This window comes from Triturus cristatus, chromosome 2_1, assembly GCF_964204655.1.
Source record: "Triturus cristatus chromosome 2_1, aTriCri1.1, whole genome shotgun sequence".
In the NCBI taxonomy this organism is placed as follows: Eukaryota; Metazoa; Chordata; class Amphibia; order Caudata; family Salamandridae; genus Triturus; species Triturus cristatus.
The window spans coordinates 1,132,173,035-1,132,188,316 of record NC_140581.1 but is presented as its reverse complement, the minus strand read 5'-3'; positions in this window follow the sequence as shown (position 1 = coordinate 1,132,188,316).

Sequence of the window (15,282 nt, the reverse complement as noted above, 5' to 3'; positions counted from 1 at the left end):
GTTTACAATGGGAAGGGATACAGCAACAGGGTACAAGAGGCAATGCAACGCTCCAACCCGGCTGCCCTTAGCTGACAGGTAATACAAGGGCTCATATGATACAACAACAGTGCAAAATACAACATTTGGGTCTGGGCCTTGAATAGTCAAGGAAGGATAGGCGGGACAGGGGCTGAGCAAGGGGGCAGGGCAAAGGAGCGGGGAGAGGGAGGAGGCAAGAAGGAAAGAAAAGGCAGAGGTGAGATGTAGGTGGGTAAGGGGAGGGGATGGAGAAAGAAGAAAGAAAAAGGGGGAAAGCAGAGGGAGATAGGGGCAGAAAGGAATAAGGGAAAGAAAGAAAAGGAAGAAAAAAGAAAAGGAAAGAAATAAGAGAGAGGAAAAGACAAGAAAGGACGTGCTAGGTAGTGGTGCGGGGGCCGGTCCATGGGTAGAGAAGCAGAGACGGGAGCAAGCAAAGAATGAAGGTGCAGAACCATGAATGAGACCTGAGCCAAGAAGAAGAACAGGCCCAGGGTGCTGTGCCAGGACCCGGGCGATCTCAAGAAAGGCCTGCAAGAGTGCTTGCCATACAGGCAGTGCAGGCCATTCAGCCCCCACACCCCTGGAGAAAAGGTGCCCAAGTGTGGAGAAAGGCCACTGTGTTGTCTTTCAGGTTGTAAATGATTCATTCATATGAGGACGTCTGATACATGTCTGTAAGTCATTCATCATGCATGTGCGATTGGGGAGAGCACCAGTGTTGGAAGACACAGGTTTTTGCTATTGCCATTGCTGTGTGAAGCAGTCAGCGTTTGCACCTGGACAGGGTTGGGAAAATTCATAGAGAAAGATCGCAGATGGAGGCAGAGGTAGGGGGATCGATAGCGCTTCTCCAAGTGTGGTGTCAATTTCTTCTCAGAAGGGGCGAACGGTGGAACAGTCACAAAGAACATGAACCAGATTGCAACGAGTATTAGAACAGTGGCAGCAATCGGAGTGGAGCAGTAACCATGCTGTCTACAGCATCGTTGTAGTCCAGTGCCAGTCGTGAAGCGACTTGAAGAGGCAGAACTTCCTGCAGCCCTCTCTGATGCCATTGCCTAGGGCCTCCAGAAGCTCTGCCCAGACCTCGGGTTCGTATTCCACCTGGAGAAAGGCCTTCCATTTGCCGTATGTTCCACAGGGCCACTGAATATAGATGAGGGGTCAGGAGGAGGCTGTAGAAGCCAGACATCACCCCTAGGAAGCAGCCCCACATCTTCAGGTAGGAGACTACTGGCAAAGGCGAAAGCGTCCAGGGCCGCAGGCCTATCCTGTGCGTGAGACAGTGACGCAAATGCAAATTCTACCAGCGTTGGCCGGGTGGAAGGCCAACTTTCTCCCCCAGCACCTTAAAGGGTTTGATGGTGCCCTGGGCACATACCTGTTGGAGGGTAAGTATTCCCACTGTGCCCCACACACCTTAGTCAAGCACTGCACCTCCGATGCCCTCGATCGGCATTGTCCCACAGATGCCCTTTTCATTGAGGAGGGGGTCTACCAAGAGTAGGTGGTGGGAGCGGGACCAAGACTTGGCCAAGGCCTGAATCATAAGGTTGCGAGTGCTGGGAGCAGAGGCCTCGTGGCGGTAAATGGGGGTACAGCCCTCCGGTGCAACCCAGGAGGTTGCACTCGATCGAAACCCATAAGGGAGGGTGTAGGGTCTGCAGAAGCATGTTGGCAAGTTGAGCCAGGTGTAAGGCTAAGGCGTAGTGTTCCACTGAGGGCAAAGCCAGGCTCCCACATGAACGGAGGGACGAGAGAAACCCCACACAAAAGCCCTGAGGTCCTTGTCCACAGCACGCTAAAGCAAGATGGGTACAAGCAGGGGTAGCATGCCCAGATTATAGGTAAAGAACAGTAAAGTCCCCATCTTGACCACCTACACCCTGCCCCATAATGAGAGAACTGAGGTTGCTTGATGAACTCCTGGGAACAAACCCTACCTGTGAATGATGAATAAAGGTCAGGATGACTTTACGGACATGAGTCGCTAGCACCCCTGCCAAAATCTGGATATCCCCGTTGATCAAGGAGATAGACCTATAACTGCCACAGAGGAGTGGGTCCTTCCTCGGGGAGGACCACCATTAGGACCTTTTTTTAGATGAGTACTAGGGAGCCAGTCCGTTTCGCCTCACGGAAGGCATCGTGGAGGGAGTCCTTGACCTCCTTCCTTGTCCAATTATAGAACTACGCCAGGAAGCTATCATCCCGGGGTGCCTTATGGTATGGGAGGTTAGAGATGACCAGCAAGATCTCAGCCTTGGCGATTTCTCCCTCAAGCAGGTCCCGCTATGTCGTTGAGACATGGGAGGCACACAGAGGTGAAGAAAGCATTGAGCCTTGCTGGGTTTACCACAATCTCCAGGGTGTATGTCCTGGTAGTAAGCTGCAAATTTTTCTGCGATGTCCCGGGGCTGGGTAAGGCTTTCTGCATGAGGATCACCACATCGCATTTGTGCAGGTAGTGTGGCCCCATCAGGCAGTGTGAGGCAGCGGTTGCAGTGGATCACCCTTGCCACCCAGCCGCGCCTAAGCTGCTCCGCCTCCGCCGACGAAAGGTGGGTCTCTTGGAGGAGGCCGCATCCACAAGCTTGGATTGGAGATATGCCGACATTTTCTTATGTTTGATAAAGTGTGTGAGGCAGAGTGGCACAGCATGGCCATAGATAGCACAAGGTGAGCAAGAGGGGGAGAGCACCGGTAAGGGCCAAGAACGGGGAGCGGAGGGAAAGGGGAGACTGCAAAGAAACCGGGGAATAGAGAGAGAAGAAGAGGAGGAAAAAGAAGAGAAAAGAGGAGAAAAGAAACCCCCTTGCATGGGAAAAGGGAAGGAGTGAAGGGAGAAAAAGGGCTGGTGAGGAGGGTTGATAGGACAGGGGGAAGGAGGACAGGAGGTACAACCCTGTGACTGGGCAAAGGATGAGAGGGGATAACAGGGGTGACGGGGGGATCAAGGGCCAGCCAGTGGGGGTGTCATTGACTGGAGCCTCGAAGGGAGTCCATGGGTCCAAACCTGGAAACCCACGAGTCTTGGGAGGCCCGAGCAAATAGAAAAACAGAGTGGGGTTGACAAGGGGCTGCAGGGGGACAGGATTGTGGTGGTAAAATAGGGAGACAGTAGGCCTCTGAGGCAGGAAAGCTGAAAAACTGTGGAGGGCCGGACGTGAGGAAGCTGGGTGCGCAGTCAGACCGGGCGCATAGGCCAGGCAGATCGGGAGGAAGGGTGAAGAACAAGGCGGTTCCCTGATGCAACAAGCTGGAGGGGTGGGGGCTTCTCCAAAACAACAAACAGTAAACTTTAGAACCATTAGCAACCATGTAAGGATACTAAAATCAAGTAGTCTCCACCCATGGAATACTCAACTAACGTTGAGTCTGGAAGGACCCCAGCGCAAAGCCAAGCAGGAGATGGACAGCAGAGCAAGGGAACCCCTCATTCTGCATATGTCCCAGGCTTCAACAGGGAGCTGAACTTGTCCTGACCTCTATCCTGGGTGTGCTCTGCCACAGCTTGAAGCACCTTATCCTTGCCATTTTGGGATCTGTGCGAGCGATCTTGAAGCCTGTCCGAGGGGCGGCTCCCTCAGAAGTTGCAATCCTCAGACCCCAAGAGGGGGGAGCTTGGTGGGGGAGTGGCTGATAATGATTTCGTACGGGTTGTGTCCATCCCCTGGTTGTGAGGGCTCTCCAGGAAGGAGTGCAGTTCCTCCAGGTCAAGGAAGTCCTTGGATCTGCCATTACTTATGATCCACATCTGTGGGGTCTCAAAGAGGCATCATTTGATATCCAGTTGTGAAGCAGGGGGCGAAGGGCGACAAAGACCCTCCAATTGTCATTGGTCTCCCAGGAGAAGTCCACCCCGATTTGGATCTTGTGACCCTTGAAATTGAACGGACCATGGGCATGGGCTGTGTCCTGGAGCTGCCGGACCTGCTATTGGCCCTTCGTCAAGCCCCAAAGTCTGTCGGTAGGCGCTAGTTCCAGGAAGAGGGGAGGGCAGGCCGTCATCCCCACTCCCCCGACAGCAGGAAAAGGATACGCAGCCCCCTTCTGGCCTCACGGGCTCCATAGGATCTCTCTGGCATGACTGCGCATTCCATGTCGGACCAGGCTGCCAGGAGCCAGAGGCAGCAAAAAGATCGAGGAGCCTCAGTCAGTGAGGAGTCGGGGGCTAAGATGGTAACCGGGGGTGGTCTGCTGCAGGGAATGGGCCCCCCTCCCCTGTAGCAGCACTGCAGGCATCGCTGGTTCCCTCGGGAGCTCTACGGACATTTCTATCCGCACCCAATATATATTTGATATTTTGATGGAATAAAAAGAAAACATTGAAATTATAATTTCTTTAAAATCAATATGTATTTTAATGTATGTTATAATATTATGAATTAGTTATGATTAACTATTACTTATTTTTTATCTAAACCCTATCCTCTAATAAAACCCACAACCCCATCAATAAAACAAAAATTAGAAATCAATACAATAATTGAATATCTTAATAAAAATATTAACAAACATAAATAATTGATCAAAAACATGCACAATAAGACATTTTCAATACCACAGTACTCACACAGTACCAAAATAAAATCCAGCCTGAATGAACTCAAAAGTACATTTTTTATATTATTAAAAGCAATTTAATATTAACAAAAAATAACATACAAAAACAATATTAAATACCACAATATTATGGTAACTAATAGTTCAAAAGTAAACATTATTTTTTTTTAAATGATATACTCAATATTTACTATTACATTTTTTTGTAGTCACACTACTTTGGCCTTGATAAACAACAACATCACTATTCTAGAGTCCACACTCAGGATATGCATCGGAGATGAGATGAATGTAGTCCAGGAATAGTCATCAGGCATTTGGTCTTGAAATACCATGGGTTTTCATAGCGTAGTTCAATTGAGATTGTTCCTGTGGATTTTCTACACAGCTGCACTTGTAAAACTTCTGTATCTAATCAAATATAATTGAGTTTTGAAAGGAATGCGATCATCTGTAGTAGACTATCTAATAGTAATACAGGTAGTAAATGAATTCAGCAGATTCCAGAATTATTGTGAGCAATTTATGATACTTATTTGCTCTGTGTGAGGTAGGACAGGTAAGGAAATTATACTTCTTTTCAATTAATTTTCAAGAGTATCCATTAAGGAATTTTTGTGTAGTATCTTCTACCTGATCTATAAACTTCTTCTCAATGTTAGTTTATGTACAGGTGAAACTGTGTCTATGAGCGTACGTAGTGTGTAGCGCTGCAGTGGGTAAAAGTGGGTACAAAATAATTCCCTATCATATCAACTGTACTCCTTATGTCATATTTATTCAGGTGTTTGTACGCTTGGAATTCAGAAAGTACTACTTCATAGTTAGAAAAATAGTACTCATAATGATCCTTCTTATAAGACATTCTAAGAAGCAAACTACAACTAATGCCATGTGTCACGGGTAAGTGATGGTATGTGGTACCTTCCTCTACTGATGCGGGTAATTGCCTGCAAACATAACAATCTCTAGATTCCATAATGTCTACGTACTCAAAGAAAAGCCTAGCATAAGCATTTAGGGGCCTATGCATCAACAATGCCATTTGCGATTCCTTATTAGCGAAAAATAAGGAATCGCTAATAAGGAATAGCAAAAGGCTATGCATGTAGGAATCGCTATTCAAATAGCGATTCCTTAATATTCCTTATTACCGAATCGGTAATACCGAATCGGTAATAAGGAATACCTACCCATTCATTCCTATGGGCTTGGAGGCCCATAGGAATGAATGTAAAGCCAGTCTGTATTAGCGATTCGGTATTACCGAATCGCTAATAGCGGGAGCACTTTCAAGGGTGCCAGGGTGTCAAAAGGACACCCTGTTGCACCCCTGAAAATGATATGTGCACATATGTTGCACACACACATGCTCTAAGGGCATGTGTGTGCGCAACATGAAACTTTGAAAAATGCACAAAAGTGCATTTTTCAAAGTTTTTGCAAATTAACATGCAGTTCATCTTCATGGTAATTTGCTCCCCCTATTAGCGAAATCGCTAATTTTTTAACTTTGATGCATTGCATTTAAGGAATCTCACTTTGGGATTCCTTAAATGCAATCGCTATTTAAGGAATCGGTATTTAAGGAATCCCTATTTAAAGAATCGCTATTTAAGGATTCCTTAAATAGCGATTTCTGCTTTTGGGTTGATGCATTGGGATTGGGTATTTTTTACTTAATACCAGGAGCTATTACCGAATCGGTATTTTACCGACTGGATTTTGGGTTGATGCATGAGGCTGTTAATGTATAATTCCCTGTGGACACATCTACTTCGAGATGCTGTTCTCCTTGAGCAGCTAAGCCTCTATCTGATCCTAGAGTACATCTCGTTGAAATATCTGGTGTAGGTGTAGGCACCTCAGGTGTGTTAGCCCTATATGTCTCCTCTTCCGAGGATCTTGAGACTGATTCTACAAATACTACTACTATTACTACCACTGCAATGGTTATAAGTGTACTATAATACATTTGCGTCTATGCTTTGGATTTTCAGACTCCATTCTGAATTAGATTCAGATAAAGTTTTGAGTAGGGAAGTAGCAACCACAGAGTTTCTCTTCTCCATTGGTCTCTACTCGCACAAAGCAGAAAAACATAAACGTTGTTTAAGTAGAATTTCCAGCAGCTTTCTCTTTTCTCCTAATTTCTTTTTACAGTAATCTACACAATCTTTGTGAGACTTCCTTAGCCCTACTTCACCTTTTTCTGAATGTAATCCCTACAGTTATTCTTCATCCACTTTAGCCTAGGAAATCTTCCTCGAACACTTTGACAAAGTTCATGAAATTTCACTCAACATCCCTAATAAGTTCTGAGTCAAGTTCATGTATGAATAGTTGTAATAAATCAGCTCTCAATTCTGCAACTTCTGCTGGTGATTGCTCTATACTCAAATGGGGAAAGACAACTTCATTTAATACCAGGTTTCGTAGACCACTCAATCTTGGTGTATAAGGAACAGCGAATGAAAGAAGAGCATTCCGGAATCTTCAGCAGAATTTCGATTAGCAGCACTAAGTCCCAGAGCTTGTCCTCATCAGCATTGGTAGCCAAATAAGTCCACTCAGGAGATGAGTACCTCCGACAAGGCACCCTAATATTTTGGGACCTTCTCAAGTCCAGTGTCCCACATTTGGCTTTACTTTGCTCAGATGCAGACATTTCAGTTATTGATGCAAGTTCTCTTTCAGATGTAATCTTTAGATTTCTTCTCTGTTCTTTTTCTGGCCAGGTCTCATTCAAGGTTGTTCTCGGTCTTGACTGCACTTGTCTCCTTTTTTCCCTAGTTCCTTCGTCTGGGTCAGACTCTGGTTCGTACACCACTGTTCCCTCTTCCTCAGAGTCAATGCCGATGTCTTGTTCAACTGGTCCCTCCCCAATTCTTCTAGTGTTTATTCAGCCTCCACCGGCCCCTCTACTGCTTGGCTTGTCCTCTCCTGTGACTCTTCGTTCACTTCTGTCAATGCTCTGGGAGGGGAGATGTTTCTTCAGAAGGGCTTGGAACTCTACAAGTATGAGAGGCATGAACCCAGTTTGGTACTCCACCACATTTAACGGTCACCAGTATCACTTGATATGGTCCACACCAACGGGCCTCAAGGCAGCTCTTCCTCAAATGCCTTATGATGAGTGCCCAGTCTCCAGGATTTAGGGCGTGGCAGAGGCCTCCTGACATTAGTGCAGTCACTGCTTCAACCTGATGAGACATAGAAAAAACCACATCAGCCAATCCTTTACAGTAGTTGAGAACCAAATCATCTGAGATATTCACAAGCAGGCACAGCAGGCAATCTCATTGATCGCCTCATAAGAACCTTGTGAGGCGAAAAGCCAGTTCTTCTATCAGGAATACTTGACTGTCTCATCAGCACGAGAGGCAGTGCATGTGGGTCATGTCAAAGACTTTAATGCACACTCCTTTGCGAATCTCGACTTTAGGGTGGCATTGACCTGCTCAACAATTCCTGAGTCTTCTGGCCTGTAAATGCAATGTAGTCTCTGTTCCACCCTCAAAGCTGCACAAAGCAACTTCAGAACTTCATTATTAAAATGAGTCCCTCAGTCTGACTCCAATGTAGTTGGAAATCTGAACCTTGGAATAAGCTCCCTTAACAACAGTTTAGCTTCCTTGAGAATATCACACCTCCTTGTTGGTTAGGCTTTGAGCCAACGTGGGAATATGCACACCACAACCAGAATGTACCTCAATCCATTGCACATAGGCATCTCAACAAACTCCAGCTGCATCCTATGGAAAGGTCCTCCTCTTCTCCCTATCTGACTCTGAGTAACAACATTCCTTTTCCCTGTGTTCATCTGCTGACACATTATACATCGGTGGCACACTGCTTCCGCAATCACTCAGAACTTTGAATTGAACCATGTCTGTCTGAACAACCTCACAATTGCATCTCTTCCTACATGTGCCGAACCATGAATCTGCCTTGCCATAGGATACAATAAGAAAGTTGGGAGGAACTGCTCTCCCTTCAGTTGACACCCAGATATCATCCTCTCTCTTCACACAGCCTGCTCTGATCCAGCCTGACTGTTCCTCCTCAGAAACCTCCTCTTGCAGAAGTCTTACCTCAACCCAAGTGTTGGCAGCAGCCAACATCATGTTGAAATAGGGAAGAAGCTGCGCACTGGTGAGGAGAGCCTGTGGGGTCACAGGCGGGACTACAAGCCCCAGGAAGCCGTGGGGGCTAACAGCCGATCATCCGCCCCTCCCCCCTGGTATCGGGGGACTTTAAAATACTTCTTGCGTATCCCGCTCCGCGGGAGATGCTGCGCACTGGTGAGGAGAGCCTGTGGGGTCACAGGCGGGAGTACAAGCCCCAGGAAGCCGCGTGGGCTAACAGCCGATCATCCGCCCCTCCCCCCTGGTATCGGAAGTACTTCAGGGAGTCTTAGTCCCCGCCCAGCGGGACGCGTTCGGGCGTGCGCTGGGCTAAGCCCGGGCAAAGGGCGGGCCGTCTGCGGCCGTCAGGGGCTGACAGAGGCAGGGCAGGGCCCTGTCCCTTGGCGGTCTCCTACGAGCTGATTTATCAAGAGGACTGGTAAGAACTTTGGCTAAACTGACATAACGCTGGTTGTTTATCTCTACACCGTCGCAGTAAGAGCTCCTGGACCTATCCAGTAAATTTGTTGTTTAAGTTAACAGTTTCAATTTGATTTGTAAGTCCGGTCATATAGTGTTTATTATCTACTGATATCTTTGTAAAGAACTAACATCGATGGAGAAATGCAAGAGTACTGTGGCTACCCTGGAGGCTTTCCTGATAAGAGCAGAATCTCTTCTTAATCACAGGATTCAATTAACAGAGCGTAGACTTTCACTTGACCCTTTACAATTTCCGCTGACCAGGGAGGAGGAACACAATAGTTCTCTACCAGTGAATAAAATCATTTCCCTAATACGTTCTTCCCCTTCTGCGCATCCACAACCACAATCTCCTAATGTACGAGATAAGGCGATTGATATCCTTACTTCAAGAGGGAAAGGCCCCCAAACTCGGGAACAAACTAAACAAAAGAAAGGACGAGCTATGGGAATAAAACAGAAGGGAGGCAAGCAGGGCAAAGAGGGAAAGGAAACAGCCGGCCCTGGCTCTAGTTTACTGGGAATAGCCTTGCTACAAACTCAAACAGATGAAAGCTTAAGCTATCCTGAAGTTCAGTCAGGTCCCCCCACTAACAATTCTAAAGTAATTCTACAAGATCTAGGGAATCATATGGAAGGCCTTATAGAAAACATTCTTGAAGTAAAACTTTGTGAAATGACTTCACACTTGACTTCCCTCTTTGACGAAAGATTTGCTCGTATTGAGAATAAGTTGGTACAATTGAAAGAGGATGTTGATTCAATTAGAGTTCGACTGGAAACTCTCAAGTCGACTCCTATTATTACGAACTTTCCTCACTACAAAGGGATAACTGTAATCAACCCAGTCAAGAGTTCCAGTCTGGTTTATCGAAGGTACTGCAATTAGAGAATCAAAACCTCGTAACTGGGGGCCCTATGTTAAAGGTCACTGGTAGGATGGAGAATATCAGTAACCAGGGGCAGAAAAACATGAACCTTAATCCCATTAACTGTACGGCTCAATCCAATACAGATAACTTAAATTTGCCACCTGCATCTTGTCCCTACGGGGGTTCCGCCTCTAAAACAGGGACTGACAGAATCCTGGTTCTCCCTCTGTAATAAAGTGGTGGATTGGCTGGTAAAACACAAGCATTCTAACCCTCAGAACATAAACCAAATTCTGATGGTCCGAAGAGTAGGATGGGTGGGTCCCTCCCAAAAATCCATTCAGGATGACTGTATTCTTATAAACTTCAACACGCCCAGAATGGTTCGTTTTCTTCTAGCCGACAAGGAGGAATCACCCATAATATGGCTCTATCCTAATGCAGAACAGGTTCGAGCTTCTGTCATTTTTAGAGGAGGTGGACTGACAACCAACTCGTTTTCTGGGACCTGCCACTCTTATATTTGAGAGAGAAAGTACTGACGGACAATTGATTTTAGTCTGTAATCCATCTCAGGAAGTAGTACAATTGGAAAATCCTCTGATTCCCCCCCTTAACTCTATCCCGGTCCCTTCTGTACAGGTTCATGAATTCCCTGTAGACAATTATGGCCACAAGTTATATCAACCAAGCCCCCAAGTAACAAATGACTCAGATCTAGTCTTGGTGTCTTTAACGAATAGCAGTCCTCTAAAAGAAAGAAGCTGTTTAAACATAGCCCCCCAGTCTGATATTAATGCTTTAAGAGGGGCCTCTATTAGTGTTGCATTTTGGAATATTGCCGGTCTTCGATCTAAGTTCAACCAAGAAGGGTGGTTAACTTTCTTTTGTGCGGTCTCATGATATCCTGTGTTTTCAGGAGACATGGGCAGTACAACCAATCCATTTAAATGGCTATAAAACATTCTTCTCCCCGGCACTTACGTCAGCATCAGGGCATGCGAAAGGTGGTTTAGTGGTGTATATATCAAACTTAATTCAAGTGAGAGAAAGAAACTCCTTAAAAAACAAGGAGAATTATCAGATAATCTCAATAGCCATAAATAAATCAGCCCACATCGTGGTAGTTAATTTTTATAATAATCTACAGCAAATAAAACTGGTGGAGATATTGAAGGAAATTCGTCATTTCCTTCTAGATTTTACTAATAACTACCACGGGAAAAATTCCATCATTATGTGGGGTGGTGACTTTAATTTATCTTTCTGTGAAAGAAACAATAACATTACATGTGGCCTTTTGGACGTGCAAGATAGTAATATTACCCATTTTCCCCATTCTCTTATAGGGGCGTGCATGAATGAGACGATTTCACTCCTCCAACTGACCTTTGCTAATGAATTGTTAACACCCGCTGTTTCCTTAAGTCCTACCTTCAACGGTAGAGGAGCCTCCAGCTGCATGGATTTTATTCTTATGGCATCTAGGGCTTCACACCTCATAACTAATTTTACAACGCATGATTACGCATTTAGCGATCATTTTCCGATCTCCATTACCATGCAACTGGCACGAGGTAGTATAAAGCCAACGACCTTGTACCAGGAGGAAAGTCTTACTATGAATAGACTAAATGGTTATGCAATAAAGTGGGCCTGTTTAGATCCTGAATTAATAACAGAAAAGGTTGTCAGTACCTCCATGCCCGCAATAAGCTTATGTTTGGCGGAGAGTTCAAACCCTCAGGAGATAGTAGACAACTTCAAAGTAGTAATTAAATCTGTAAATGACGCCCTAACCATTTTACCTAAAGGGAAAATAAAAATAAAGACTAGTTGGTTTAATTCATCTTGCACAAAAGCGTATTCTGACCTTAAAGCAGCTCTTAAAAAATCCAATAGAGATAGGACAGAGGTTATCCAACTAAGGAAAGCATACTATAAAACTCTACGTCAGAGAAAGAAGGAACTAAAAGAGGAACTATGGGTCGCCTACATAATAGCTGTAAAATTAACGACAGCAGTGTTCTGGGAAGTCATAAACACACCATTTCTTTCCGGCCGAAGGGAGAACAGTAATATAGAAGTTACAATCACTGAATCTGATTGGATAGTTCATCTCTCGCAGATATTTGGCCTAACGGAGGATTCCACCCAAACCCACAGCACTCCCGGGAAAAGGATCAGTAGCCTAAGCCCTTCTCCGAGCTCACTGGCCCTAGATTTTACTCTGGCCGAAGTTGAGCAAGCTTTGAACACCAGCAGAGGAGGAAAGGCCCCGGGCCCTGACGGGGTCCCCGTGGATTTATATAAATTTAAAATGGACCTATGGGCCCCATTATTACTCAGGGTACTAGAAGCCACGGGAAAAGCTGGTCTTTTGGCCTCTTGGTCAGAGTCCATCTTGGTCCCGGTCTTTAAAAAGGGAGATCGCAATAGTCCAACGTGCTATCGCCCTATTTCTTTATTGGACTCGTTGGGAAAGGTGGTGGGCCGTATCCGGTTAGAACGCCTACAGCACTGGACGGAAGATAATAACATCATATCTGACCTCCAGTATGGATTTAGGGAAGGCCTCGGTACCATCGAGCAGGTCTTATATCTGTCGTTACTTAGGAGCAAATATGTAGACGCGAAGGATGGAAGACTGCATATGGCCTATGTAGACCTCACTGCAGCGTTTGACTGCGTGGGTCATGCAAAACTCTGGGAAATCATGACAGCAATGGGGGTTGATACTCTGTTGGTTAACTATCTGCGAGAAATGTATTCAAATGCAACTGCGAGAGTGAGAAATGGCCTGGGGGGCCAGTTATCTGCACCTTTTAGGGTGGAGCGGGGAGTAAGACAGGGCTGTGTCCTGGCCCCCTACCTTTTTACTCTTTATACAAACGGCCTGGAATTAGCCATGCTGGCTGGGAGTCAGGACCTTCCCCTCGTCCAGAATCGTCCAATCCCCGCTCTCCTATACGCGGATGATGCGGTTATCATTGCTCGCACTCCTCTCGAACTGCATCACTCTGTAAATCGATACAACTTATTCATGTCGAATTTAGATCTAAAAATCAATATAAAAAAGACCTTCACTATGACTTCTGGCCGAAAATTAAGAAAAGGAAAAGATATTTATATAAGCAATTCTAGGGTAGACCACTCTCCCACTTATCCTTATCTAGGAGTTGTAATAGATGAAAAGGGTATTTGGAAAAGAGCAATTGAGGTTAGAAAATTGCAGTTTTTAAAAGCTACAATGGCCTTAGTAGCATTTACTCAGAGGCTTGGAAACAACCCCCGGAAGAGATGCTACGTATTTACCAGGCGAAATGCGTTAGCACAGCCATCTACGGGGCAGGGGTTTGGGGGTATGCGCAGGTTGAATCCATACAAAAAGTAGAAAACAGTTTTTTAAGATTCCTACTTGCAGTACCACAAAGTACGTCCATATTCAGCTGCCATTTAGAACTGGGCATGTCCTATATTTCTGACATCATAGGGATGCAACCAGTTATATTATGGCATCGTCTTTGGACGTCTAACAAGTTAACGCTTACTCAAGCAGTCGTGACAGATTGTGTTAAGCTAGAACACGTTCAGAAGATACAGTGGCTACAATATGTTAGGAAGTTTTTATCCAACTTGGGTATGGAGAATTATTATCACAACCCCCATGAAATGGCCCGGATATCAAGGAAGATGTTAAAGAATCAATGTCTAATGCATTTAGCTGGCCTCCGCCTGACATCTGAAGTATGTGAGAAGTTGGCCTGGCATATGCTGGTCACTAGTTATAGTGGCCACCTTGCACCCGTCCAATTCGACTCTTATGGTAGATAGGTTTAAGACAACCTTTTAAAGAAAGCTATCCTAGTGGTAGCTGTGGAGAGCAGCCTTCAGGCTAAGTCTCTGAGGAATGTAAAGCAGCTTGTTTTACCTTATAATCTCTTGAATTACCAAATGAAAAGGACACCACACAGGTATATGTATCAAATATATATGTCTTTATTTCTAGACACACTCTACTAATCTCTTTATGAGATTAGAACCCAGATACACATTCAAATGTCAACAGTTCTCAATAAATTAAGCACAAATATGGCTGTAGCCCTAGGGGCGTACCAGACCATATACTAAGAAAATGGTTTAACAAACTCGACTTGCAAAATGACAAAGCCTAGGGCCTTGGGAATCGCTGGGGCTTCACTACTGCAGTGTTAGCAGGTAAGTAACAAGCCCACGGGAGGCGCGTGCAGTGTCTAAACACCGCCGCGGGTTTCCTATAGGTTACAATGGAGCAAGTTGCGGTTTGTATTTTAAAGTTTTAGGGTACTTCGAAGAAGTCAACAAGCAAGCCACTTACAGGGTAAGTATTTCGAGGGCCAACACACACTTGGGCACCAGAGTGCACGAGTTACCTCACCCAGGGAAGCCGGGTGCATAGGTGTCTTTTGGTGTCAGGTCGCGATGCTGTTTTCAATGGAGACCAATGAAGACTTGCTGCTTGAGATGACTGAAGAGGTGTCCGCTGGAATCTGAAGATGGATTGAAGTTGAAGAGGACCTGAAAATTGAGGGGACAGTGTTCAAAGTCACTTGCCAGTGACCGGTGGCCAGCAGGATGGATGACCACTGATGTCGCGTCATTTCAGGTCGTCGATGGTGATTTGTCTCTTCGCTCACGAGGTCCAGGAGAGATCGACGATGACCAGCAGCTGGATTCGAAGTGTCCCACAACGTCTGCAGCTGATGACGGTGTCGACAACCGGATTGGAGCCAACAAGCCTTGGCAACTGCAAGCCTTGTGTGGAATGAAGATTGACGATGATGCAGACCAGCAAGGTCTGATGGACTCACCCAGCAAGGGTAAGTGAGGGCAGGCCCGGAGCAACCAGGAGAGCCCTTGAAGTCAATGAGAAAGTCGTCGGGTGAATCCCTAGCCAACGGGCAAGTAACCGCAAAGTCGCCTTTGCAGGAAAAGTTCCACAGGAGCCCACGGTCACTCGGGATGGGGTAGGCCACTGATTTTCGGTACCAGACCTGCTAGGGACTTGGACTACAGATGGTCCAAAGCACAAGTTCGAAATTTGAGACCAACATACACAGAAAGAAACGGACCGAAACAATTTGCTACACTTTAATAGTTTCCATCAGAACTCACTCAATATACACCTACAATACTCACAATTGTTAAGAGTGAAAAGAATAGTTTCCAATCCA